We start from the raw sequence: 27,934 nt of genomic DNA, 5'->3' as shown, positions 1-27,934 counted from the left end.
CTAAGTCTTTTAAAATCCCATCTGTACAGTTTGTCTTAATGATGTATACATGGCATAGCAATCCCAAGAAATACAAAACACATACAATGCAAGTGCTTCTAATTCAAACCATACTGCTGATTAATGGTGGAGTATTCTGAAGCTGTTGTACACGTTCCGTATTTCATTTGAATGGTTGTTGTAAGGCTCGAGCACCTTCCTGCTGAAGTACACAGTCCTGCATGTATCTGGGAGCTGTTACTCCAGAAACTGCTGTTACTGTGTGCAGTATCCAAACAAGTCAGCTTTGGAAACTACTGATTTAGGTGCACATGGATAGCTTTACTGGAATGTGTAACCCAGCTCAGATGTTTGCAAGACAAAAACTTATTTACTGAACCTATTAATATATTCAAATACCAAATTTCCACACCTTCAGAATAAAAAAAAAAAAAAAAAAGTGCTGTTCCTAACATACATGCTTTTTATCTACCCTGCACGTATCACATGACATCCTAAACATTATTTCATAGAAGAGTTAATTCAGCTTTCAGCAGTCTGCAGTCTGTGAAGCAAGGAGAATAACTCCTGGCTGGTTTATGGTTTAGAGCATGATTGAATATACTAACAGGGCTCCGTGAAGTACTCATTTCAATATATACAATATATTTTTAAATTATTTAATCTCTATACAGGTCTTATCCTCTAAATAAGTGGAGCATCTCTATTTCCCTGAAAAAGCAGAGGCAGTAGAGCCCAAAAATACTGAGACAGCACTGGTGATCTGAATCTTGGAATTTTATTCTCTGGTCAGTAACTTGTTGATCATTTTGTGATCGTTAATGCAACTTCATCTGCACTTTGTTTCAGTTTGTCTGTAAAGTGGGCATAGCTATACCTTGCAGATTATTTTGAGATTTATAGGGTTTTACAACTGCATATATTACAAAACATAATTGTAATAAATATTAAAAAAAGTCTTTTCAGAAACCTTTTAACTCAGTTGTTCCAAAGATAGGTCTATAACATTTAGATTATGTCAGTTAAAGTCCTTGTGTCTGATGAGTAAGATTATTTACAATCTTAGAAATTTATAAGATTAGTTTATTTTTAATGTTTGTATGCATGTTCTTCTGGGGAAGTATGCAGGGACATCACAAGCAGTGTTTAAATCTCACCACGGCAACTGATTTTTCTGTACTCTATCAATAACATATTTGCAGAACTGCCAGATGGGCAGAGAAACTGCAGTGAGAAAATAATGGTCAGGTTTGTAGTACAACAAAAAAAAAGGATCAGACATTAGATACATGATTTTAAAAGCATATTTTGACAAACTTTGCACATTTAACAAACTTCTTAAATAGAAGCTTTGCATTGATCTCTCTGCCAGAATGACAAAAGAAAAAGGTGATAAAAATTCATACAGCTAAAGCTGACACAAATCCTGACCAAATACAATTAATCTGGAATATAAAAATGGTAATATTTGGACGATAAATCTTGTGGCTGTATGGGAGTCAGAAGGTTACTATGAGATTTGCAGTAAAGGTTTCTAATAGGGTATATCTGGTCTCTTCTTGCATTATGGAGAAGATTGGTAAAAAAGCAGAGCTTTGAAAAATTTGATTCTCCCAGGCTTCTCTGTATACAACAGCATTAAAAACAAACATTTAAAGACAGCAAACTTGCAAAACCTCCGTGCATTTTTTAACCCATTTGCAGGCAGCATTAGATCAACAACAAAAATAATTGCTGTCAGTTTGTACTTTTTGACCAATAATTCTCTGTATTTCCTGCAAGAAACTTGAGTGATGCAAATGACCTTATTTTTACAGCATGCTTTTATTAAATAGTTTATTATTTTGGCAGACTAATAAAGATTTTGGTATTTGCTTTTATTTGCAATAATATTACCACCACATAAAAAAGGATTTTATGTTCTTTTTGAGGAACAAGGAGGATAAAAGTGTTGATGGATAGTGCAACTAAGGCATCAGCAATGAGCTGGAAATGAGACACATAAATATGAAAGCAGAGCTAAGAAAATAGAACTGCACCCTTGGCCTTTCTTAAAAGAACACGCACATGCCATGGTTCATTCATACAGTTACAGAAACTCCTTTTGTTTTCAGTAAGTCAGTGAAAATATGCAAAGACCAAAATATTATTAAGATTCTCAGTTGTTTGGCATATTTCCGCGGTTAATGTGGTTGTGAAATGTTTCTAAACATTTAGAGAAATAACTGGTGATAATGATGATGATTTTTTAGAAGATGTGTATTTTATTTTAAGTATAAAATTGTCCATCTTTCTAGCTATGTCCTAGACAAAGGTGATAAAACAATACCAGTTTTCAGTTTTCCCTTTTTTGCCCCCAAACAGACCTAATTCTTCAAAGATCAAAGAGCAGAGACCTAGTAGCCAGGTTAGACAATCACACACAAATTTTAAAAACAAAGTTATCAGTCCTCTAATCAAAAAAGCCTAGATAGCATATAGTAGCATTAGACTTCTTCTATCTTGTATGGGGGGGTTTTATTTCAGATTGAAAAAATTGTGACTACAGTTTCATTCTGCAATAACCTCAGCTCCTCAACAACTGGTGGTGTTGGATGCTAGGGGTATTTGGCAGTGCGTAAGAGTTTACATCTGTACAGATTATATCTATTGTAATCCGAACTTCTATTTCTTAAGGTAGGGAACATATTTTTTCAAGCAAACAATTGGATATGCCTTATAAATAATGATATTCACTTGATTGAAGGTACTTAAGATCTGAATTTTATATATAGTCACCCCTCAAAAAGACAATTGACGCAGAAGAATATGAACAGAGCAAATATCACATGAAAAACAGGGAAGTAGGCAAAAAAATTTTGCCTCACTGGAGATTTTTATGTTCCATTTGCTTTTTCTAAAAGGCAGTCAGTAAATAGGAATCATGAAGTATGAGTTTCATAGAAGAATAAATCTAACAATTAATTATATGTCAAGGCTTAAGAATCAAAAAACTGCTTATGCCCATTGCCAGTCATTCACTCCCTGTCAGTAGTAGTTCACATCTTTCCTGGGATGGCATCCAACCACAGTGGCATCTAAAATATAGCAGGCTATATTGTTACAGTTGGAGGTGAAATCGAAAGTTGCACCAAACAGAAGTGACAAATTCACATTGCTCAGTGTTGCCTAGCAATAAGAGATGAGTTTATTATGAACACTGACTCTATCCGTCTCAAAGGGGCTTTGTATTCACACCAAAATGCCACTACTCTTACAGGCAAAAGGGGCAAAAATAGAGTGGGCAGAAGGAGGAAACAGTCACAGTAGCTGTAAGCACTTTCTGTATTTCAAGATTCTTCTCTGTCTCTTGGGAACTGCTCAGGAAGGAAAAGGCAGAGCCTGGCTCTAGCGGAACTCTTGAGATTGGCCAGGTAGCTTGTTACCAATCTTAATCATCCTTTTGAACGCCCTTAGTAGTGCCATTTCCTTAGTAATGCTCAGAAACTTCAAATACGTAAAGTCTTTACTGAATGTTCTCAAGGACTGCTCAGTAGTTGTTTTCATTGTGCAGAGCTTCCCATTAGCTTCAGCTTTTTTCTTTTTTCCCTTTCATTTCCTTTTTTTTTTTTTTTTTTTTTTTTTTTCAGGGAAAAGGACAAGACTTCAGGGACAGACACCTTGCTGTTTTCCTTTTTAACCACTTTATGTGGGAGAACATTTATTTCTGTCTTATCTTGGACATTGGACTGTCTCTCAAGTTATTAAGTACCTAGCTGTTCAGATAAACAGGATTTTCAAGAAATATTTAGTTATCCTTCAAGACCTTACTGGCTATCCACCCACATTTTTACGCACCTAATCAATTTTAAAAATCCACACAATAGCTCCTATTAAAAAAAGCCTCCAGTAACTGATCTGTTTCTGTGCTTTTATGCCATCTGCATTTTTGACAACTGAATATTTTTGACAGCATGGTCCATTGTGCCCAAGTTCACATCAGTTTTTTTTCCTCTCTTTTTTTTTTAAAACATCACATGAATACATATATGGTAAGAAAGTGGGTTATATCACACATTTTGCTTTACAGATTGGTGTTTACAGTGGATTTTTAGAAGGGACAAAAAACATACACAAAGTATTTCTATTACCAGTACTATAATAGATTCATCAAATGCTATGTAAGTGAAGCTCACTGAAGTTATGAAACAGTTGTGATTTTAAGAAGAAACTTTAGAAACAAATACAAAAACTAAGGATGAAGTTTAGAGATTATGTAGTTTAGGTAAAAGAAAATGAAGTCTAGATAAAAAATGTTCTCTTCTGTATTTATGAAATGGTTTATTAAAAATGTTAGTGCAGAATTATCTCCTTAGCTTGCATGTTCACCTAGCCAGGCTAACTGAACCTGTACAAATTTGAGAGTTTAATTTTTATAGTTTGTGTGCAAAATGCAGCTATTGTCTCAAATTCTCACTTATGCAGTAAGCTTTGCAGGTACAAAACCGAGGTACTTACATTTTGTAAATGTTTTTGTAGAACCTTTCGTAACTTTGGTCCTTTCTTTATTTCAGATTCAACGTGTTACAAACAAACATATTCCACCTGTTACAACAATCTGGCATATTACTTTCTTGATACGTGATGATACAATACCTCTCAGGTTTGCTGAGTAGCAAAGAGAAATGTAAGCAAATGAAAAGGTTTTCCACTTTCACAGTTTTTTTCTGCTTGGGGTTCTGTTTGTCTGAGAACTGTATGAATAGAAGCCATATTTTATAGTATTTCTTTAACCTCTGCCATCTGGTGTAGGTTAGTTTTTCCACTGCCAACATATCCTAGAGGCCCCAGTACCAAAATGTTTAATTTCTAAGTAAACATTTGGACTTTATAAATCCAGTTTAAAAAAATAGAGCATTATTTTTTTAAACTATATATTGCATTTGCCACTACTGATGACATTAATAAACACACAGACAAGTATGTGGGTTTAAAGGCTTCTGGCCGTGACTTTGTTTTCTGTAGCAGAGCTCCAGAGATGTCAGGTCACCCAACATCTTTAATCACTAAGTCATGTTCAGTTGTCATAAAGGAACTTGAATATCCCCTTCTGACCTAAAGTCTGAAGTTGTGTCAAGGGATTTGCACCACCGTAGCCAAAACCTTCCAAATCAAGCATGGTTTCAGGCAGATAATACTCACCTATGCCAAAGCCAAATCTTTAGCTGCTCTATTTTTATAATATAAACTGAAGTAACGTCACTGCAATAAGAGAGGATTGTTGCTACAAAAGAATTTGGGCAAGTAGGTAGCCAATAAAAAAAAACAGGAATGCAATAACCATATCTCCAGAAACTTCCTTATGTTATATCTGAGGGGGAAAAAAAAAAAACAACAAACAAACACAAAATCTGTGTGTCAGAATTCTAATACCAAGAGGAGGAAGTCCTTTCTAAATTTACAAAACCATAATGTTGTGTTTTGTACTAGCCAGCAAATTCTCAGATCTCAGTTTGAAAACATGCAGTAGTGTTGATTGTCCCAAGCTGATCTTTAGTTGGAGTGAAAAACTGAAAAAATCTTGTTTCTGCTGAGGATGGGCAGGCATACAGAGGTCATGTTAATCAGTATTCTTGAGAGGCAGACAGTCACTGGGGAAAAGACACATATATAATACAGATGCATAGATAATAGAGGAGAACACTAAAATCTGTATATAAGGAGATCTGAAGGGTAAAGAAAAGGAAAATAACTATCTCATTACTTAATTCTGATTTAGGAAAAGGTCTTGAAAAACCCTTAGGATCTCCCACTTCTTTCCATGTCCACCTGGTTAAAAATTTTTTTTGTGTTTATCCCTAATTTCTAAAATATAAGTGATAGCTTGGTTTGCTACCTTCTCCTGAAGACTTTCCTACTCCTGAAGAGTATTCAGAAAGATGTTTTTGGCACGTGCTGATTTCTTTAATGAAAATTCACAAAAGGTCTTTACATCTTACTGTTTATTAAGTTTCAAATCAAACAAGTGTTAAAAACAACAGTAAATAATCTAATAAGTGGCTCTTTTCTAAGGACTGATCTGTAGTGCAAAAGTTATGCCATTTAATTGAATTCATTTAGAATCTGACTATTTTAATCCATGCAATCTGGTAATGAAGATTCATGATATTTGTTGAATTTAAATGATAATTCTCTTGGGGCATCTGCTGAACAGTATGGATGAAGAGGTGACGTATGACCTTTCAGCCAATCTGGGATGTGAAATTCTGTATTACTTTGCAAGACCACTAATTGCACTTATTTTAATATTCTTAGTTATAAACAGCAGCATCTGGTGAATGAAAATCCTGTCTCTAACATGGGGATAGTCACTTCTCCTGCTCAGTTGGACAACTGGTTAAATTGTCCCAGTATGAGTCATCAAGAACTGATAAATCTGTGCCCACACTGCTGTCTGTTTAGTCATCAGTGAAATTTGTTTGGTTTAATTCAGTCATTTTCTGATACCACGTTGCTTTGAGACCATTCACACTTTTTCACTGTACTCCTTAAACTTTCTTGTGTTGAGGTAACAGCTTAGACATGCCCTGAAAGACTTAGCTCAGAGTCACCATTTATTAGGAAGCTTGGCGTAGCTGTGCTTGGATTGGTGTGCCTGGACTTTCCCTCTTCTCAGCAGCTTTTACCAGTCAGCTTACTCTTTGATTCACTTCTGATTTTCAGTGAATTCCCGTCTGGATGTCCTGTGTCCAGACAGGCTTTTTAACTATTGGCATGGGGGGAGTTTAGCCTTAAGAAACCAGACACACACTACCAGTCCATCTTTTTATCTACCCACTTCTGCCTTTTGTTCCTGTAAATATTTGGTCAGTGTAACTGAATTTTTTAAAGGACCGAAGATCACAACATTTCTGCAGGTTTTGTGAACATAAACACCTGTATGAGAAGAAAAAAAAAAATAAAGTCAGAGCTCCAGCAAGGAAAAGACTAGACTTAGTAGTTACATAGTTGGCCATCTGTTAAGCATGCAGTGCAGAGCCTGCCACAGCACTGTGCTGCTGTTTGCCAAATCAGTAGTAAAAAGATATAGGAAGAGTCTGGGAGTAATTTTAATGAAATTGCATCTTTTGTCATTCCAGTCTTAAAGCTGGGTGCCAGATCTGTCCTACCTCACAACCTCCCACAGAAGAGATTGGAGGGGAGGAACCTCAGACTAAATTCTAGCATACAGACTGAACTGATAGATCTGATTCCATCTGAGGGACAGGTTCTGGGCTCTGACTTTCTTCTCTGTATTTCCCACTTAACAGCAACCTTCTCTGACTTTCAGTAACATAAATCCTATTCAGGTTTGTCTGCAGCCAGTCTGCCTGCCAAGTATGGGCTAAAGGTTTCACTTGGCAGCAGAGTGCTGCGTTAGGTACTGAAGTGCCTGGCTTTGCAATGCCATTGTGAGGCCTTTGCTCTTTTCAAAAGCATGGTTGTGGTTCTCATATGCACCATAATTAGTCCAGTAAGACTGAAACTCTACTTTTAAATTCTATATAGAAGTGAATTTACATATGCAAAGTGGTGTTGAAGCAGGTGGATTTATATGAGGAGTAAATTGGTTCCGTGATTTAGATTGTTATATCTGTCAAGTACCCAAACCATTACCTAATAATTACTGGGTTTTTATAAATGTGGTAAGTATATAGGGGACACATGATCACATATCGTATAGATGTTGACTTGTTTTATTAGGTGACTTATGTATGGAGAACAAGAAGAGCTACCCTAAAGATCATACATAATGTATATCTGTCCAGGGACAGTGAATAATAAACAGTTGCTGGAGCTTGGCAGAAGTTTCATTCAATGGCCATCATGGACTCTGCATAGTTTTGTTTATTGTATAAGTAGTCAAATAAATTTTCAGACATTGAAAGTGTATTTTTCTATAATACAAATTTTTAAGCAGGTTTCTTGGCATGCATTTTGTTTGTACTGTGCTTGAGGTTGTTTATGGCATTAGTGGTTTGTGTGTTTGTGCATGTTTGCATTCTGTCTGTTTATGAAGTATTTCACTAGTACCCTTACACAGCATGTGGTCGGTTGAAGATTATTTTTGATGGCATGTGTAGTCATCATGAATTTTGCTGAGAGGCTTTTAATCTAAGGTAGGTTAAACACTGCTTATCTGCAGTTATGTAAAGACAGACTTGCAGGTTGTACTCATTTGCACAGAAGTTAGATGCAAAAAAATACCTGCCCTGTTTTGAAGATGAAAGTGTGAGTTGGTGCCAATTTTTCCAACAATCATGGCAGTTTGGTACATTTGAGGTTCATAAAGATAGGCCAATTCTATTAATAACTGGAACATTAGTATATTTTTATTATCCTAGATGTCAAAAATAATTAACAGATGACTCATTATATTATGATAATACCATGTGTGTAAATAATTTTTGAAATTAAGTACTGAACCAAAACCAAACTTCTAACAAGGATAATTTAAATCACTTCAGATTTTAATTGACAGCTAAGTATAGGCAAGACTTTCAGGACCCACAGGCAGGGTTATGAAATTAATCTGAATTAAACTGGGTTTATAAGGTTAGTTGATACTTTACCACGTGTTTTGAAAGTATAGGTTGTTCAACATGTGTCTATCAATGTAATTACGGGAATAATATTTCCAAAAAATGTAGATGCTGAGCAGCTCTAGACACTTACGAGCATCAGTTCAGTAAGGATTTAGTGAACACTACAGAATAAATAATGTTACTTTATTTAGATGCCTAACTGCTACTTTAAGAACATAATTCTCCCCATGAATCTTGTCCTACAATTCAAGAAACTCTGCTTCTGCAGAAATTGTTAAGAATGTGCATGAAACTTAGAAGAAACAGAGCTGACCAATAATAAATGCTTATGAAAATTCCACTAGTGAGTACTATTTTATTACTATTTTTACTAAAGTTCTTCATGGGTAATAAACTCCATGTATCAGCTTTGATTTTCTTGAGAATTTTTTCATACAAGTATACCTCTTTTTCTTCCTACCAAAATAATATTAGACTCTTTTCTACTACTTCTTTTACATTGCTCAAGTGTGCATTTATGAAAGCTTAAATGCATTTCATTAAAATTATCTATCTTTGAATATGAGAATAAAATTAATGAATATCAGTGAAAACATTTCATTTATGATGTGCACATTTTTTTATCTGCTTTCCGAATGTACAGTATTATACTGCTGTATCATTTATAACACCATGCTGTGCTGCACAACTATAGTTGCTTTTTATGTATAGTGCTGTGACATAAAGTGAAATCTTTGCTTAAGAATAATTATTTAAGTGACTTTAAGTGAATTAGAAAGCAGATAGCTAAAGGTGGAATTCAGACCCTCTAGCTACTCTTCCTTCCTTTAACATGCCGTACCTATGTTATTCCTGAGAAGCCTAAAGTCAATCCACAGAAAATAACATTTCTGTGCCTCAAGACATAGGAGCCATTCATACAAAAATGAGAAGCAAAATGTGTACAGAAATAAACTTTACATCTTATGACAGTAGCAGCAGGTTCATAGTGTCAGGAAGAAAAAAAATGATGAAAGGAAGCCAAGTCTGACAAACTGAATTGTGGCTCAGCTGAATGTTGCTGAACTTCATTTCACTAACAAAGCAGTGGTATATTTTTTTTTTTTTATGAAATAATAATTTACAGTTAAAAAAGAGAAAATTATAAAAGTTCCTTCCTATCACCATAATATACTAGTTTTAAAATAAATGTGTATGCACTATATAAATTCATAGATCTTGGCAACTATATAGGTATTCAATATTTTAAATTGGGAGCAGAAAAGAGGATTTTAGTAAAAGCTAAACGATGATACAAAGCACTGAATTTTACAATAATTTGTATGGAAATATATATCCATGCAGAAGCAATGTAAAAATCTAAATAATCACTACAGAAGGAGTAATATATTTCTGTGTATTAATATGCAATTTTTTATAGAATGTAGAATATGTATTCTATATCATTAGAGAGAGTATACGTAGCATATTGCAGATGCACACATTACATATATTTCCGTATCCTATCTATACATAGATTCTATCTTCCAGTTCTTGTTTTTGTATAAATCGAGAGTGGTTCTGATAAAGTCAATGCTTAAAATGTTGTAAGAGGTTATCATCAAGTCCATTATATATAGAAAACACATATTAACATTTAAGAGATGAGCCAAGACAATACTTAACTACTCATTTTGGGCTGTGTCCAAATATTGGCTCATGCTAACTACTCACAAGTATAGTATTTTGATAATATTCTTTAGCAGGCATATTTTTATGTTGTAAAGAAGACCTATGTAACTTGGATGTTCAGAAAATAGAACTTAACTTTTATGTTATTTAAGTGTTTTCAGTGTTTTGGCCCTGATATCTTACATTTTGTGCTTCCAGTTCAGTGAGAATACTGCTGGAACAACAATTTAACTTCCAGGAAAGTTCAGCAGATATTTTGGAACTTGCAGCATGTAAGAAGTCAGGCACTGTTCAAGTGAGCATGATACCCACAACCCCCTAGAAAGCATTTTTAAACCCTGAGAGAGTATTTTTGATTTTACAAACAATATTACAATTATTGTCTAAAATTTTGCTTTTGATATATGAAAACATCCCAAGGGATTGAAAATATGTTCCGCTTCATTATATGTATTGTCTTCAGACATCATTACCCACTAAAAGTCACTTCAGTTCCAGGTGTGACTATTTGCTATATAAGAAATTGAGCAGCTACTTAATTATCCACTTCAAAAATAAAATTCTGTCCTTAAGACAAAAGGAGAAGGACACTTTTCATGACATTTCCAATGAACTGGAACTTCTTGCTTCAAATGATATTCCAAAAACTTGCTTTTTCTCTTGGAACTGGGTCAGAGTTTTTCTAGCCTTGATAGAATTGGCATCCTTTCTCCAAATCGAAATATGCCAGCCGTAGTACTTTTTCAGTAATATAGTTATCATGCAGAAAATCTTTGATAAGGCCACATATGCAACATTTGTGTTATAGACATCCATGAACCTGCAAGGTTACGTGATTGTGAGTAACCTCTTCTGCCATTTGATGTTACTAAGACTTCAAAAAGCTTGACCGTGAGACAGACTTCTTTTTCCCCCAAAGGCTCAACATTCTTTTTGTGCTACATTTTTCAGAAGAACTCTTTGTTTGAAGAAGCTGGGCAGGGTAAAGCTGGCAGACTGGAACACTGCCCTGATGTGTTGTGACAGACATGTAATCTGCCATTTGACCACTGGTTCACACATCAGTGTTAATGTGAATGTGACACCTCTCAGCATACTGTTAATCATGCATTACTCTTCTGTCTAAAATGTGGAGATGTGGAGTAGACTTATTCTTTTTAGAAGACTACACAAAAAAATCTAGTGAAATGAAAATTTACAGCCATAAAGGCAAACTGATTGACAGCTGCAAATCATAGTCACAGCAACATTGATATATACATATTTATAGATCCCTAGATTTCAAAACTAAAAAGGATCATTAGAACATTCTGCTTAATCTAATGTATTCCTATTCCAAACGTGCAAGGAGTCAAACATGTAGTTCCATGTCAAGTGTGAGGAAATGTAGAAGATGGCCTTCCATAGTCCAGAAATTAGATCAATTCAGCTTTCTTTTCCTCACTAACATTTTTTTGTCTCTTAGGTTTTGTTTCCTTTTCTCCTGGTGTTTCATCACCAAAGTGCCCAGGAGTTCATCTGCTTTCATTCAACTGAAATGCATGTACCAGATGGTGAAAATAGCCCAGTATATTTCAATCCTGTATCCATGTCAAAAAACAGGCAGACTGCTGCAATTCTTGGTTGCTGCACCTCATGGTATCAAAGGCTGGCTAAGAGTGACACTGCTTGACAATGAATAAGATTTTTCAGGTCTGGCAGGGAAGTTGCTTTGGAAGCTAAAATTCTGCTTCTACTCTGTAGGAGTTGCTTTTCATGATTAATTAATTGTGTTTGTGCTAATCTACAAAGGAGGTAAAGAAATATAAAAATAGAGTTACAGAAATGCATCTAGTTAGGATACTTTATAGTAACCGTTTCATCTTTTAAGTATATCACTTACATGTTTGTTAGAATTATAATAGAAATTGACCTACAATAGAAAGTTCTATATTGTACTTTTCAACATACTTTTACAGGAGCAACAGTGCAATCTGCTTCTGCTATGTGAACAGCCTAGCTCACTGATCTCCTTAGGTCAATGAAGTCTGAAAGTATCTTGAGAGCTAGGGTGTGTAGTGAAGGTCACTAGCCGCTTTCATCTGATAACACCTGCTTAGCTGTAAAAAGACTTTCAAAATATGTCCATAGTAAAGCCTTACACTTACAAAATCCATAGCTCTAGAAAAATTATGATATTAGGTTTAGAAGAGTGGAGACTTATGTTTGTCTTGGAAAACAGAAACTGGAGATGGTAGTTGAAAGCTGTTTGTGACAAGGGTTGACATTCTCTCTGTTGGTTTTCTAACTCCTTGGTGCTCTAAGAATAACACACAGTACAAGAAGAATTATACCTTCCTATTCATTCTTCTGGCATGTTACTAATTTCACAAATAACAGAAGACTCACATGTGATACCTTTGGACAGCAATGCAGTGCTTTCTCCCGCTGTCCTCTGTCACATCTGCAAGAATATGTGTCCCTTTAAGACCCAGGCAAAGTATTGTCCTGCCTGTTTCAGGGTTACCTGTGCATTTTTCAATCTTGCCCTTGTTTGCAAGCTAGGATATGAGAAATTTAAAACCTGCTGGTGCATTCTGGTTTGACTAATTTTAGTGGTCTGTGGGATGATTTATAAGTGGCCCAGGAAGGGGCATACAGCACTCTTTTACCTGTTTAACCTCCCTGTCAAGCTTTAAAGCTTTTCCCTGCATTTTTTATTGTATTGCAATTCACCATTGTTCTGAATCCCCAGACAAAATTCTTACCCCTGAAGAGACAGAGACCTAATTTGGAAAGTTGTCTTCCTTTCTGAACAAAGAATTTCAGGACAGAACAGAGTACCACGGAAACATTCATATAGCTGAAAGAGCTGACTGACAAGGAATTATAATAGAATTAGCTACACATTCATTTTGCATAGGTGTAAGTGTACCACATACATGGACATTCTTGTTGACAAATCTATTTATATGTGTTTGTAAGTATATTCAGAAGCTCTAGTTTGCCTGCAATTGTGGTGTAGGTCATTCTTCTCATGTGTGTTATAGTTACAGAAGTGTAATTTTAAGCAGAGGTGATATTGAAAAGAGTTGTCTATTTAGCTAAAGGCAAGTAATAGGTTAGGTAAGAATCATCGAACAGGCCGTGGCAGCAATTTAGATTTACTGGAAAGGTGTAAAAAATAAGGCAGGAGAGAAATGTTATTTAATATGATAGATGGAAGTGCCATTAAGACTATTGGGATGAAGGTAGTAAAAGAAAGTTTAGACTGATTACCCAAAAAATCTGGAGAGTAAACTGGGTGCACTAAATGACTGTATAATCACTACAGGGAAGCATTAACAGTCCAATCACTTAAGATTTTTGAGAGGCCAAAGGAACAGCAAAATACATAGTGGGGAAGAAGCTTGAATTGGCAGGTAGATGGATTAGCTGACCTATTAGTTCCTTCTATTGCAAACTTCTATGATTTTATGTGGGGAAAATTCCTTTTCAACCCACGCTGGCAATCTGTTTATGTTCTGAAGTATGATGATTGACATCCCTTTTAACTTTTAACCTAGAGAATGTCTCTGCAAGTGTTATTCCTACATATAAATGTCTAATGCTTTTAATAAAAAAAAAAATCTTTCAATTAGGGGACTGTATCCATGTGCAAATGCAGAATGGAGATCACAACAGAGTCTGAGGTGTTATAGCGGCATGGGCAGCCCTCCCACTCAGGAAGGATGGGGCGTTGAGAAGGAAAAGGGAGCATTTGGGGCTTAAAGACTAGAGAGAGAGTGGAGGCAAAGAAGAGAAAAGTAGATAAAAGCAGTCAGAAAGAAGAGTATAATTTTTGTTGAAAGGGGGAATGGGAATGAAAAGAATAGAGAGAATTGGGAAGGTGGAAAGGTATAAGAACAAAGAAGCAAGATAGGAGGGGAGAACTAACTTACGGAGCAGAAGAACAAGAAGAACAAATAATGATGTGCTCCTGTTATTACGGTGCCAGAGTACTTCCTACTTGTAAGTCTTTATTCTTGGTTCATCCACATTCAGCCTTAAAATTTTTTTCATTTCAAATGGTGTAATACTTACCAAGCACCACTGTAGTACAATGTGTGGATTTTTGTAACAAATAATGTATTTCACAATTAAAACTCAGCCTATCCACCTTTCCTTTGACAGTAAAGCCCACCAAAAGATAAAACATGTATAAAAATACAGCACCCTGGTAGAAAGAAATGTCACTTTCTGCAAGACTTTCCTGCATTTTTCCCTGAATTGGGGGACCGGAGATGGATTTTTGAGTGGGAAAGCATCACGAAAGAAATAGTTAAGAAATGCTAAACTAACAAAACTTAACATATTTAAATAATTTTACCAAAAATGTTCTTCAAATTTTATGGCATTAAACTAAAGCCCAGAGTATAAAAAGATAAAATTATTAGAGTTTTCCAGTTACTCAGAAATATCTTTGCAATGTTACTTGTTCTGACTTAAAGAAGTTTGCTGAAGCATCAACTTCATTTCTGTCGAGGGCTGTAAAAAAGATTGAAGCCGGGGCCTGGAATATGAACAAACAATGCATCTAAGTTAGTGCCCCACAGAATATTTTAAAATTATTTAACACAAATCATCTCAGTGTCAACAACTCATCACAGATAAACTATCTAATTAACAGAAGCCATCATAGTATTTGAGAACTCAGTCTTGGCTCAGTTGATATACCAGAAGGGCACTCCTTGATAAGCAAAAATTATAAAGGAAGGTTTGAAAAACATTACTGCCTAAAGTAGATTCTTCTTAGTTTTAAATTAACCCTCTGCTAGGTTGAGGTTTTTGGTTGCTTGGGGTTTTTTAATCTCTGTGAGATAACAAACACAGCTTGACCTCATGTTCTGAAGTATATTCCATGCTAAGATTCTGTAACGCGGTCTATTTTATGATGCAATATTTTTTTCAGTGAGTCTGCCATTGTCTTGAAACCATGCCAAAATGACAGCTCAGTTAACAAAAGTGTCCCCAGCTTTCGTAACCACTTCTGAGATAGTTTTATCCCACTTCTTTAAAATTGCAAAGGTTGTCAAAATCTTGAGGATATAAAACTTTCCTGTGAAACACTTTTGGTCATCAAAACATTGACTGGTTGTTGCAGCACCAAACCTGCCACTTATTGGAATCCAGGTGCTTTGTTTCCCTACATGAAGTCTGTGGGAAGAGAAAGCTGACAGCAGGATCCATAAAAACATAACAGAGACCAAAAGTTACTTAAAATAGCCCATGGGAAATACTGAAAAGAGCTATTTCTCATACGTCTCTGAGGAGTGTTATTTACATCTCTAGTTGCAGGGAGACAACCTAGGACAATAAGATTCATTACCCTAGAACTGGTCCTGAATGTAGTCTTTTTCACAGAGGAAATGTGAAATAACACTAGGTAGGAGTGAAGGACCATCTTCTTTCCATTCTATCCTGAGTAGACTATTTGCTACAACGTTCACTGGGGGTATGGCAGATGTGGGTCCAATCACATCTTCTGCCTAATAGGAATTTGAACACGTTTCCTCCAGATAATGTTGTGGCTGCTCAGCTGTAGGACAGTCTGGAGCAGTCCCTCACACTTCCTCATAAAACAATATTCCCGATATGGAGTGATTAAACTCATTATGCCGTAAAGAAAAGGGGAGACACCATGTCTTGAAAATGCCAGCAATAAAATGCCAGTGTGCAAAGAGCAGTGCAAAACCATTCCACTTGCATCAAATATAAGCTTTTATTTGTTAGGCTTTGAATGGTGCATATACCTTTGCTGGTCTTTTTACTCCATGAAACAATGAAAGAGAACCCAACTGTGTTTCATGGTAATTGTCTTAGTTTCTTCACAAACATCACACCATTCCTCCAGTGAGTAATTTATATTTAAATATCCCTCCCACTTGGCTGTGATCTTGCCCCACAGTCTGTATTATCCATGAAGAACTGATATAAATGAGAAACTCTTTTTCAGCTGGTTCCACAACTATTAGGTGACAGTCTCAGAGGTTGGATTTCGGTTCTTCCAGGGAACCACAAGGCAACTGCAAAAGGGCAAATCTGAATAGCAGGGTAAGAAACATTAATATGTAACACTCTAGTAAATACAGAAATTATATTTCATATCTGAGCAAAAAAGGCTATTGATATGAGCTCTGTAATATGAAGATGATAAATAAGGGTCATTAGACTGAAGGGTTTTCCTGAGTAATACTGTAGAATTGATATTCTTTTCTGAACTGAAACAGATCGCACTGCTGACATCGAGTCTTGCAAGAGAACAATTTAACCTTAGTGGTTATACCATTCCTAGAGCATTCCAAGGTTTGAACAAAGCATACTATCCACTATCTTATAAGACAAATAGTTTCCCAAAGTCATTTAAAAAATAAAAAAATCAGTGATGAAAATAGAATAATCTACAGATGTTTTTCCCAATATATTATTATGCAGCAGAAAACAGGTTTAAAACCTTGATCTGACTGAGATTTATTGTCACATGTGTGGAGGTATTTAGGCATCTAACTTAACTACCTGCCTTTGCAAATTTGAGCTCTAGCTTTAAAAATAAATGAACAAAAAGTAAACAGAAATATATATAATAATAATAATAAAACTATCTCATTTTTTCAGCAAGACCCTTTATAATGCAAAATTTTCAGTGGACTAATGGGGAAATGGGTTATTTTCAACTTAAAATGATTGAAGAGAAATGTTCCGATCTCTCTGAAAATTTTGAATGCTCTGAATTTTGAAAAGATTTTTCATAGTCAATTAATTAAAAATTATTACTTGGTTTCAGTTCTGCCTAACTTGGCAGAGTTATTGAGGGAGGCTCTGGTTAAGGAAAACAGTAAGTCATAATGATCATTTTAATGGCGTCAACGTCACACGCTGAATCAAATGTAGAGGAATTAATTTATTTATCTTGGCCTTCACCTGACACTACAGGAGAGGTGATATTGTTGAAGGAAAATTCTGATAAGGAACGTAGGAGTACTGACTAGAAGGAATTTGCAGAGATCATTGAGCTTTAAACGCAGGCAGCCATCTAATAGATACAGAATACGTGCCAGTGTAATTCTACCACCTCTAGTACAATAGACCGAAAAAGTCACAAAAGCTGTCATCTGCTGAAGAAACATAGCTGGCAAGACCAAGACAACTGACTATGTGTTTGGTCTGCACAATACATCCCAAGTTTTGTTAGACATTTATCATTATATAGGTTTACACAACTTGATGTATAGTTTATGTAATGTTATTAGAAGACTATTTTACTCAATAACACACCAGGGAGACTTCATGTATTGCATTCACCATACACAGGCAGAGGACAAGTATAACTGGGTATGGATGTATTACCAAAGTCTCTTCTGAGTGAAGAGGCACCCTATCATTCGTGCTCTCTTTCATACTTAATTAATCAATGTTCTACTGAAGTTAGCAGTAGTGGACGATATCACTCTTGTACATTCCTCAAAAGACAGAGTATCTCAGATAAGAATTGTGGAAATAACTCATTTTTCAATTTCCTGGCAGTTCCAGATAATGATTTCAGATCAATTCAAATTAATGGCAGCTCTTGGACTATTTTCAATGTTTAACATGCACACATATTGTTTCACCAGACATAGATATGCACAAACTCGATGTTTTCAGAGGTCTTCTCCAAGTCTGGGGAAGTTACTACATATATATTCTGCTGTCTTGCACAGTTCAGGCAAGATGTAACAACCCTCATCACTTCACAACAATATAATAATTGTTAATAAATTCTAGCTGACCTCAATGATTTTGTTTCTATAAAAAGAAGAGTAAAATCCTCATAAAAGCAGTAATAAATCCCCCCACCTCCAAGCAAGCACCCCAAAACCTCAGGTTTCCCCCTAAGCACGCTTTGCAAGAAAATGTCACAAGCGAGACATACCCAGAAGTTTAAGTGGAAAGACTAATTCTGGAGAAAGCTTCTTCATTAAAAATGGAAATTACATTATTTCTCAAATGTTGATTTGGATTTACACATACTTTGCATCTGCGATGAGTGCACACACAACAGAATGACTGGAGTCCAAAAATGTCGCTATACCATCATTATATTTTCCCGAATCTGACACTGGCAGCATGCTGAAGCAGTCTCTCATTAATGTTAAAAACTGGGTTGGTTTGCATCTGATAAATGTTAGAAAAAGGTCTAGCTTTCTGGGGATGGTTCTAGCAAATTGGGATTAACATTTTCCACTTAGTCCCTTATGCTTCTGGAGAGGCTGACATAATTTAGTGACTATGAAAGTAACACCTTTGTCATTTTCATTGTACTTCATTTCACCTTCTCATTTGTGTCTTTTTAAAATAAGATGTCTAACTGAATACAGTAATCAATGTGCCATCTATTTATATAATGCAATTGTAATCTTCTCTTTTCTATTCTCTATTCCCTTCTTAACACAATTTAACATCTTATTTGCTTTTTTAATCACCACTGAACAAGTCTCTTCATTGAGCTGTCTACAGTAATGCCTGGATCTTTTTTTCCTGAGAGGTTACAACTAATTCAGGAGACATCGTTATGTATAAATACTTTAAACTGTTTCCACTAATGTGTTTTAGGGAGGTCTTATCTGTGTTGAAGATTATCTGCTACTAAGTTTTTCAACCAGTTATTTTTTCAAAATCTACCTAAAGCTCTTTATAGTCCCTTAATTTAAATGATTCAAATGAGTTTAGAATTTCATCTGCGCTTCCACATTTATTCTTTAGCCTGTTTTCAATTTCAACATACAGAGTGAACAATACTTTTGCCAAAACTGCTTTTATGTAGTTAACTCTGTGTTCATCATGCTGTAGACAAGAATTCTGTTGCTGTTCTGTTAGTCTATGATGATATGGTTGCAATACCAGCAACCACCAAATAGGATAAACACCTAAGAAACACCTAAAAAACCACCTACTATAAAACTCTGTAAACCTGACACACACAGCAGTCTAGCCATGGCTGCATATCACAGCATTGATTTATCCTCCTAAAACAGTCTTAGTCCTAGGACAGTTGCCTACTGTCATTATGCCTTTATTTCTATATTATCAAATTTTTAATAGTTAAGACTTCTTCAGTAAACTACTGACTTTTGTTTTACGATAGAGATTTCCGATGGTGCCTACGTGAATTAGTTTACAACTAAATCACCCATGTCAAAACTACACTGTAGTCACTAAAATTGTGATGGCATTGTAGAATATATTGAAAAGGGTTTTTATATTTTTGGCAAGCAACATTTTGCCTCATTGTCTTCTTGCAAAGAACTGCATGAACATCACTGTAAAATTTAAAGCATTTGGAAAGATTTACAAAATTATGTTCTGTGATATTTCTTCTGAAAATAAAAATTTAAAATAATACTGCAGGAATGCTTTCTGATTTTTGCCATTTTCACTGCCTTTTTTTCTGTATTTGTCTAGAGTGTGTACAGAGGAGTCCTAACCTGTGAGCCTGTCTCAGTGCAATCACAATACAATTAGTAAGCAATAAACACAAAACCTGTATCTCTTATTACACCACTTTTAGGTTGCATTATATTTCTCTATTTAAGATTGTTAACTATTACTGCAAGATAGCTCACTGTTAAATGATTTTCAGGACAACATAACTACCTGTTAATACGTGTAGCAATAAGTTCAATTATTTTAATTTTCTGTTTCTCCAGAATTTGGAGACAGGTGTAGTTACATCTGTGCATGTAGCTACATTACATTACTGGATTTCCTAGAATTTCCTTCATTAAGTATTATTTTTTTTTCATTAAATCTGTCCATTCAGCCTTTGTATAAGAGCTAAGGGTAAAGAATGTTCAGCCCTTTCAAAAGACGAATTTTCTGCTATAAACAGCATGCCATTACAACTCAACTGATTGCAAAGAATTTGGATTGCAGTGTGATTCAAGTCTTTCATTGAACTGATATCATCCACTCAACCTCAGCAATACCTTAGAGAAATACAAAGCAGAGTAACTGTCTTTTATATTGTACTCTCTCAGTACAAGAATAATAGAGATGCCACGAACATTGCAGAGGTGTCACATTAGCTGCTCTGTGCTAGAGCTGAACTAAATTGAGTAAAGGAAATGGAACTTATTGTTAATTTTTTTTTACAAGGATGGAATAGATGAACACTGCTTACAAATGAGCCTTATTTAGTTTTAAACACATTTCCCGAAGTAAATAGTATATTTCCCTAATTTTCATGTCTTTTGGTATGCTTCCAAAAAACTTGGAAGTGAATTAGTGTGCAATTTGCATCCAAATCTCAGCCAAGGGGATGTGGTTTATTATAATACATGGCCCTCCTAATTATTGAACAGCCCGAGAAAACTAGGCACAGTGTGCATCTGTTATTGCTTGACCACACTGCCAAACATAATTTGGCAAGCACAGAAATGTACATTGAGCAGACCTACAGTCTAATTTGCATTAGTTTGTAGTAATTATATGAAAGCTATAACTGAACCAAGCTTGTCCTCTCTTTTTAGATCACATCATTCTTTTTGAAAAGAAAAGAAATCTCAACCAGAAATCCAAAACAATTAAATAGCACACACATATACAACCCTGAGAAATTCCTTGTTTGCCCAGTAGACTTCCTCAGTATTATTTAATCATTATCCAAATGTTATTTCTGTGTATTCTGCAAAATATCAAAGAAAACAGCTTTTTTTGTTTTCTTCTGCATTTGTATATAGGCTTTTCTGTGTTTTCTTTTATCCCCATTCAGAATTTTTTCATCTCTTCTGCCAAGTGCTAGAACCCTGTACAATTCAATACCCTGTAACTGCTGATTAAAGTCAGTGGCATTTTTTAACTCAATTGCTAAGGAGGAAGGGGAGGAAAGTCCTGCCTTTCATAATTTGCCTTTGCCCCTTTCCCTAGTCATTTAATCCAAACTCTACTCTGACAAAAAGGAAGCAATCTCATGATAAGCCATCTTGTGTCTCAGTAATGCTAGAAAGTAGTGAGCAAAGCCCAGGGAAGCTGGGATGCTATGGTAAAAATACCTGCAGATTTTGGACAACAAAAGTTCCAAGGGAAAATTCTTGCATTGTCTTTTATTTTTCTAGTGAAATTACATGTTTAGATATGCAGACATGCACATCATGGCTCTGTATAAGAGATGGTGGGAAACCTAAACTAAGCCAATAGATGAGGAAACACAGCAGAATCTTGTCTACAGAAATTACATTTTTATGACAATTATTGTGTAAGTAAAATATTTTCCTGAAGTGCATGAGGATGGGGCATAAAAAGGATGAGAAAGAGAGTCCGAATCAGCTCCCATTGAAATCAGTGACAAAAACTACTATTCACTCCAAAAGACACAGGACCAAGCACAGAGGAAGGAGAGTTTTTTTCTCCCCTTCTTCTTTAAGTAAACACCGGCATTTTCTGCTTCAGCTGCAGGGGCTGAGAAGCAGAGGTACGGTCTTTGTTGTTGGTAAACAGCTTGACATTTCATGGTATTGGACCAGTCAGAGGAATTTCAATCTAGAGTTTAAGAAATAACTGTATAGTCGCTATGTAGTTAGGTATTCTCAGATAGTTTAGGGTAATTATTAGCTGGCATATCTAGAGTTGCATACAGTTACTGTGAAATGACCATACGGAGATTATGTAAATGAGTTTCCAAGAGTGAAAATGCAATGAAGTATAAAAGTGAATAAAAACTGCTGAATATTGCTGAATGAGTGAACGCTACCTCTACACTCTGATTAGCTGATCAAATCTATTTTCATAAACAAAAGCAGACTTGCAATGGATTAGAGGGGAGAAGAAATCCTAATGAACCTAAGTTACTTTCTTTTACAAATGGCATTTCACTGTTGACCAAAAGACACTCAATTTGCTCTTGCATAGTATGCGGAAAATTAAGGTATGTTTGTTGATACAATACCTGCTGCAAAACTGCCTTATTTTCCATTTTAGTTTTTTAATATAGTTCTACAACAAAATAGTAGCTGCATAAGAAAACAGCTTTTTACTGAACCAGTCTCTTTCCACATATATTCCTGTTCATATCCTCTTACTTCAGTGGCTGAAATAAAGCAATGGAGTAAAGAAGCTGGGGGAGGGTGCTGTAAAGTAAAACCACGCTGTTTTACTTTTATTAACACCAGAAACTGCTCCATAAAGAGCAATCTATCTCTATATAGTTTGATGGTATTTGTTTTTTTTTGTGTTTACTAATGAAATGATTAACTAAAACCCAATTGTTGAATCGTTACTGCTGCTGATAAAATACAAGAAGCAGATTTGGTTAAAAGTGCAGGGTTGTTTTTCTCTTTGTTTTCTGTTTTGTGCTTTCATAGATCTGAGAATACTACTCATCTTTGCACAGGCAGGGCCAGAAATAAAATACCTTTTCTTACTGGTCCCTACTATTAGTGGAACATTTTCTTGTCGATGCCAGTTTTATTATAGTTCAGGTATCTTAAACTTTGCGTATTCTTTCTTTAGTCCCTATAATGCAAAGTTTTCTATACTGCAGGTTTCTTATGAAAAGGGATTTGACATGCCTGGTTTTAAGCTTTTTCTTCTAACAGTCATGTTCAGGATGACTACCAATTAAAAATCACTTGGTTTTCAGAGCAAGAAAAATTCTTTAATACACAAAGGATGGCATGCAATTAATAATTTTGAAATGAAAATATTTTTTCTCCTATTGTCTTCATTAATTTTCCCCATTTTTTTACTCAAAAAGGTAGCCACATTCATCCAGCTTTAGACATACCCAGAAATATGCGCTGTTTCAGAGCATCTAAATTAGGTCTCCACTCTGAACTACAAAGAATAGCCTCTAAACTGCATTCAGGTCTTACATTGTAGTTAAGCACCTTAAGACATCATGTTATAAACACAGTTTTGGATATAGGTATGCAAACCACTTTCTGCTAGTGAAAGCCTGTGCAGGTGTATGTGCTACGCTATAGGTATATGCATTTCCTTTCAAGAAACTGATGGGCTTGTAATGGTGTGTGAACTGTGTCTACCTATCTCTTGGAAATAGATAACATGGGAACTTCTTGCAACATGATCTCATAGGAACTACTCATTTTCAACTTTTTCAAGTTGCTGCAGCACAGTTTGATCTCCAGTCATTTCCAGCTGCAGAGTTAGACCTGGTATCACTACTTAGAAAGAGTGAACAGGTGGGTTTAATGACATAGAGGAGACATCTTGGAGCCTCCCATAGTTTTTTGTAAGAATGGCTAAATCTAGCCTCAGTTGGGGAACTCAAAGCTTTAAAATAAACAGTTTGGCATGAGTGAAGATTGTCTGGCTGGGAACTGTTTTAGAAAATATGCCTCCAAACATTGCAATGTAACAAGAGTGATATACAGAGTGGTAGGAAAGACAGGGAAAAGAGGGACTTGTATTTAAGTTTTCATCCAGAATACCTCCTATTGACTTTCTTTCCTTCCTCTTGAAATTTCTTACCAGATTCCCAAGCAGGAGAAAATTTTCTCCTTAAATATAACCAGTCTCTAAGGAGTAGAGCTTGTAGTCAGTAGTCACACTTCCATGCTAACAGATTTATTTACACTGAAGGTTTATACTGAAAATGTATATAACTGCTTGGTATCTTAGTGCCTGTATTTAACCTGTCCTGTTTACAAGGACAGCATCAATTCTCTTAGTTACCTGAGTGTAAATCCTATCTTTTTTTTTTTTTAATGCAATCCTATAGTTCTTTTGCCATCGACAGGAAAGATTACCTGTGTCAATGAGGCTCTCAGTATACTTTTTTAACTCTGTCTTCTTCAGAATGTATTTAGCAGCATCTGTGCAGGTTCAGTGGCTACTGAGCTGTGAAAGGAGTAGCAGGCTAGAATTTACTAAACAATTCGGCTGAAGCTAGATAAATGGAATACAAAATAGTACAGTCAGACTTAGCGGTACGGAATGTAAGTAAACATATTGTGAACACTGGAATTAAAAAGAATGCAAATAGAATTATTTTCACTACAATATTACAGATAATACTGAGTATGTTGAGGGTCTAAAAATCTAAAGAACCACTTTTGGAATAGATCAGAGAAATATTTTCATGTCCGTAGGGTTTCATTCTGTTCCTTGTAAGTACTTGTATGTCCTAGAGATACTAGTAGGAACTTGTCAATTTTAAGACTAAAGAAATCCCCAGGTTATCCAGACTATTAGGTCTTCATATAACACAAGCACATCAAATTTTATTTTACATATTTTTTCTGAGACAAGTAACTTGTGTCAGGCACCACTCAGGAGTAATCTATCTAAACTACCCAAGCCCTACTGGTAAGGAAGTGCTATGCAAAGTTACACAATTAGTATAAGTTATCAGAGAAGGGGAGTTCCCACACCGTTATCTCTGGCAAGAACTTTTGTGCCAGCTTTGGATTAGTTAAGCATGTCTTTCAGGGGAAAAAAAAATAAAATCCATTGCTGCTGCAGATATTACAGGCAATGGAGAAATTACCACTTTCTGAGTTACTTTTTTTCAGGAGTTAATCATTTTCAGTATTAAAAAAAAAAAAAAAAACAAAATAAAACTAAAATCTTTATTTCTTAGCTTATCTTTAGGTTTAGTGACTCGGTCTGCTCTTTCTGCTAGATGAAACAGCTGCTTCATACCTGCTAGTTACACATTATAATCAGGTGTCCTTGATCCTTTTGATGAACTAAGCAGAAACAACTGCCTTGAAAACAGTTTTCCAGCTTAATTACACCTGCTTGTCTGGTAGGAAAAAATCAAACTGAAAAACTATTTTGTGACTGTCACTTTTTGATATATAAATTATCCATGACCAGACTAGATATATTCACTCTTCTAGATAACTTGTGAAATTTTTCTACAAATAATATTTGCTCTTGTTATAGCACAGAAAACAGACAGTGACTAAGAAAAAATATTTTGACTGTAACTAATATAAATAATTAATTATAACTTGTACCAATATTTTTTTTTAATGTATGTGCAAAAGTTTATACATTGAGCCTATTTACTTTGGTTCAGAAGAATTTAATATAAAAACTATCACTCACTCTTCATAAATGTGGAAAGAAATACATAACCAAAATGCAAGGTATTTTCAGACTGTGAGTGTAGAACTTTAGAGGGAAGATTCCAATGCGAGCAGCAGGTAATTAATACAGCGTTCTCTTGCAAAGGCTGTATTCTCATTGTAAATATCATGTGATTTCTCTTTATATTTTGTCAATATAATGACAGATGTGGGACTAAGGTTAACCTTGACTGTTACATTAAAGTGAAATTTGTCTTTTCCTTGTTTTCACTAATTTATAAAAGTTTACATTGCTTGATGTAAAATACATCGGTTTTCAGCAGTGAAAGACATAGCCTGAATCTTCAGACAGTGTGAAACAATAGCTCTAAGGGAAATGTAAATTGCTCGCATTCACTTCTGTGGTGTTATAATTCTGACACTGAATCCTAAAAGGTAACATTTTAAATGTTTTAACAAAATTGGGTAGCAATGCATTTCTTCGGTGTTCAGTAACTGATTTCCTATTTACTTTTTCTACAACACAGTTATCTATGAGAACACTTACAACCTGAAAAAAGTGAAATCCACTTGTTGAAGGGTTTATTATGCTGACTGCATTTTAATATTTAATTCAATAGAATTGAATGCCATGACTGCAGGACTTCAGACTGACTACTGAACCAGTGGGCGTTAGACACAGAGCAACCCCATTTGTCCTGCAAACTGAAGTCAAGGCTCTGGTAGAATAGATATGGCCTTGAATCTCTAGGTACTATCACAGAGTGAATTTAGAAACCTATCTTGTAGTACTCAAAGTTTGTAATTTATTCCAGTGTGGCTTATAATTCTTCTAAATATGACAAAAGAAACTCAGTCATAGAATTTACAACATAAAGCTAACACAGCAGGAATTATATTGGCATACACAATTCATAACCGATGTACATTGTCTTTATATGTCACAGAACACAATATTTAATATAGGAGTAATGTCAGCTTTTTGTGAATATTTAAACATTTTGACCTACTGATCTATTTATTTTGGTGGGTGGTCATGTTAATAAACTCACAGACTCGAATATTTACAGGAAACAGAATGGAAGGTTCACAAAAAAAAAAAGATTAAATTGATTTTTGTTTTTAATGTGAATGAAATAAAATGTTTCATTTATTCACTTAGACCTACCTCCATGTATCTTGTCTCTCTTATTTTTTTTGTCTATATTTGTGCCATCTGTTATAAATTTGGTTACCCTGATAGTGCTTTTTGAGTTATGAAGCCACACTAGGTATTATATGTAAAATGTGATTAAGGACTTGCCAATTCAAGATCACTGTCTATTTGTATTCCAGTGAGGCATTAGAGAATTGAGACCCAGGAGGCTGAAATTCCTGATTTTTTCTCCAAGAAAGAAACAGATTTTCTAGTGAAATCTAAACAGAAACATTAGTATCAGAATTTAATATCAATATTGTGATATCTAGATTGAGCTCATAGCTAGAAGGCAGAAAGAGAGAGACTGCTTTCTACACATACTCTTTCCTGTACAAGGATATATTATCTCACGTTTTTTTGAAGGCTCATTTAATTCATGCTGGCATTCACCAACATTTGATAAACATGTTACTCCTCCCCAGGTGTTCTAACTGAAAGCAGAGATGGACAAAATATATTCTACAGTCTACTAATGACAGGGGTCCGCTATCTTAATGAAAATGTAAAAAATTGTGTTTGTAAAAAATATTTATCAAGATATCTGTGAAAATAAGGATGATGAATGGGGTTCCTACCTTAATTTACATGATTTTGTGTAAAGTTCTTTTTCATAAAGAGATTAATTTTCATGTACTGGAAGCTTCATTTGAACATTATGTAATTTTTTTCTCATCTATGTTTTTTCTCCAGGGCAGTTTGATGATCAGTACCCAGCATAGGATAAGTATTGTGGCTGTGTCTGTCTAGGAGAAATCAGCCAAGAATTCTAACAATGTTCCAAATCCTCTTCTCAAAGATATAATCTGTAGAGAGCATCTACTTCATCTGACAAACATGATTTCAATTCAGGAAAAAGCTCGGAATCATTCTATTGGATCTGACATCAGCGGTATCCACACAGCCATTCTGTGCAAACTCCCTGCTTTTAAAGGTCTTCCCATCACTGTTATTGGTCTCACAGATGATGAAGTATGACACTCCATAAACAATGAGCTGGGCCTTTTGTAGGCTGCTTTGCTTTTTTTGGCTTCAAACTGCCACTGAATGTCAAATCAATTTGGCTCTCATTAGAACAGCTTTATATGTGCAAATGTATTTGTGTCTGGTTGCCACTTTTTTCTATTTTTGCCTTCTTTTCCCTTTGCTTTTTTTTCTCCTCTCCCTTAGATGATGTCATTTTTCTCTAATCAAAGCCAACACCTGTTTCTCTAAAATGGGAGCCTCTGTGTAGAGCTCTTTATCACAGTCTGAGTACACTCTGGATGGGCTCATTATGAATCAAGTTCCCCCAGAACAAAGAAGAAGTGCTCTGTTACAGTGACATTGTACATCATAGAGTCTGGATAAAGTCAAGAGCTGATGTAACTTTGACTTTTGGCATCCCAAGAGACTGTCTAGATAGTACAAGGTGTGTAAGCCCCTGTCTTTGATAAGTAATGAACCAAACAATA

At 35.2% G+C, this 27,934-nt stretch overlaps 1 long non-coding RNA gene across 1 annotated transcript; it reads left to right on the top strand.

Annotated features, from left to right (window-relative positions):
* Positions 1 to 482: 482 nt before the first annotated feature.
* LOC122153303 lies at positions 483 to 27,934 on the top strand. Its single transcript, XR_006165150.1, has 3 exons — positions 483 to 788; positions 4,554 to 4,666; positions 27,174 to 27,934. It is a non-coding gene; the product is annotated as an uncharacterized LOC122153303 (long non-coding RNA).

This window comes from Tyto alba, unplaced genomic scaffold (assembly GCF_018691265.1).
Source record: "Tyto alba isolate M040663 unplaced genomic scaffold, T.alba_DEE_v4.0 Super-Scaffold_18, whole genome shotgun sequence".
NCBI classification, from domain to species: domain Eukaryota; kingdom Metazoa; phylum Chordata; class Aves; order Strigiformes; family Tytonidae; genus Tyto; species Tyto alba.
The sequence above is the reverse complement of the archived record's forward strand: the minus strand, read 5'-3'. Positions and strand labels throughout refer to the sequence as shown.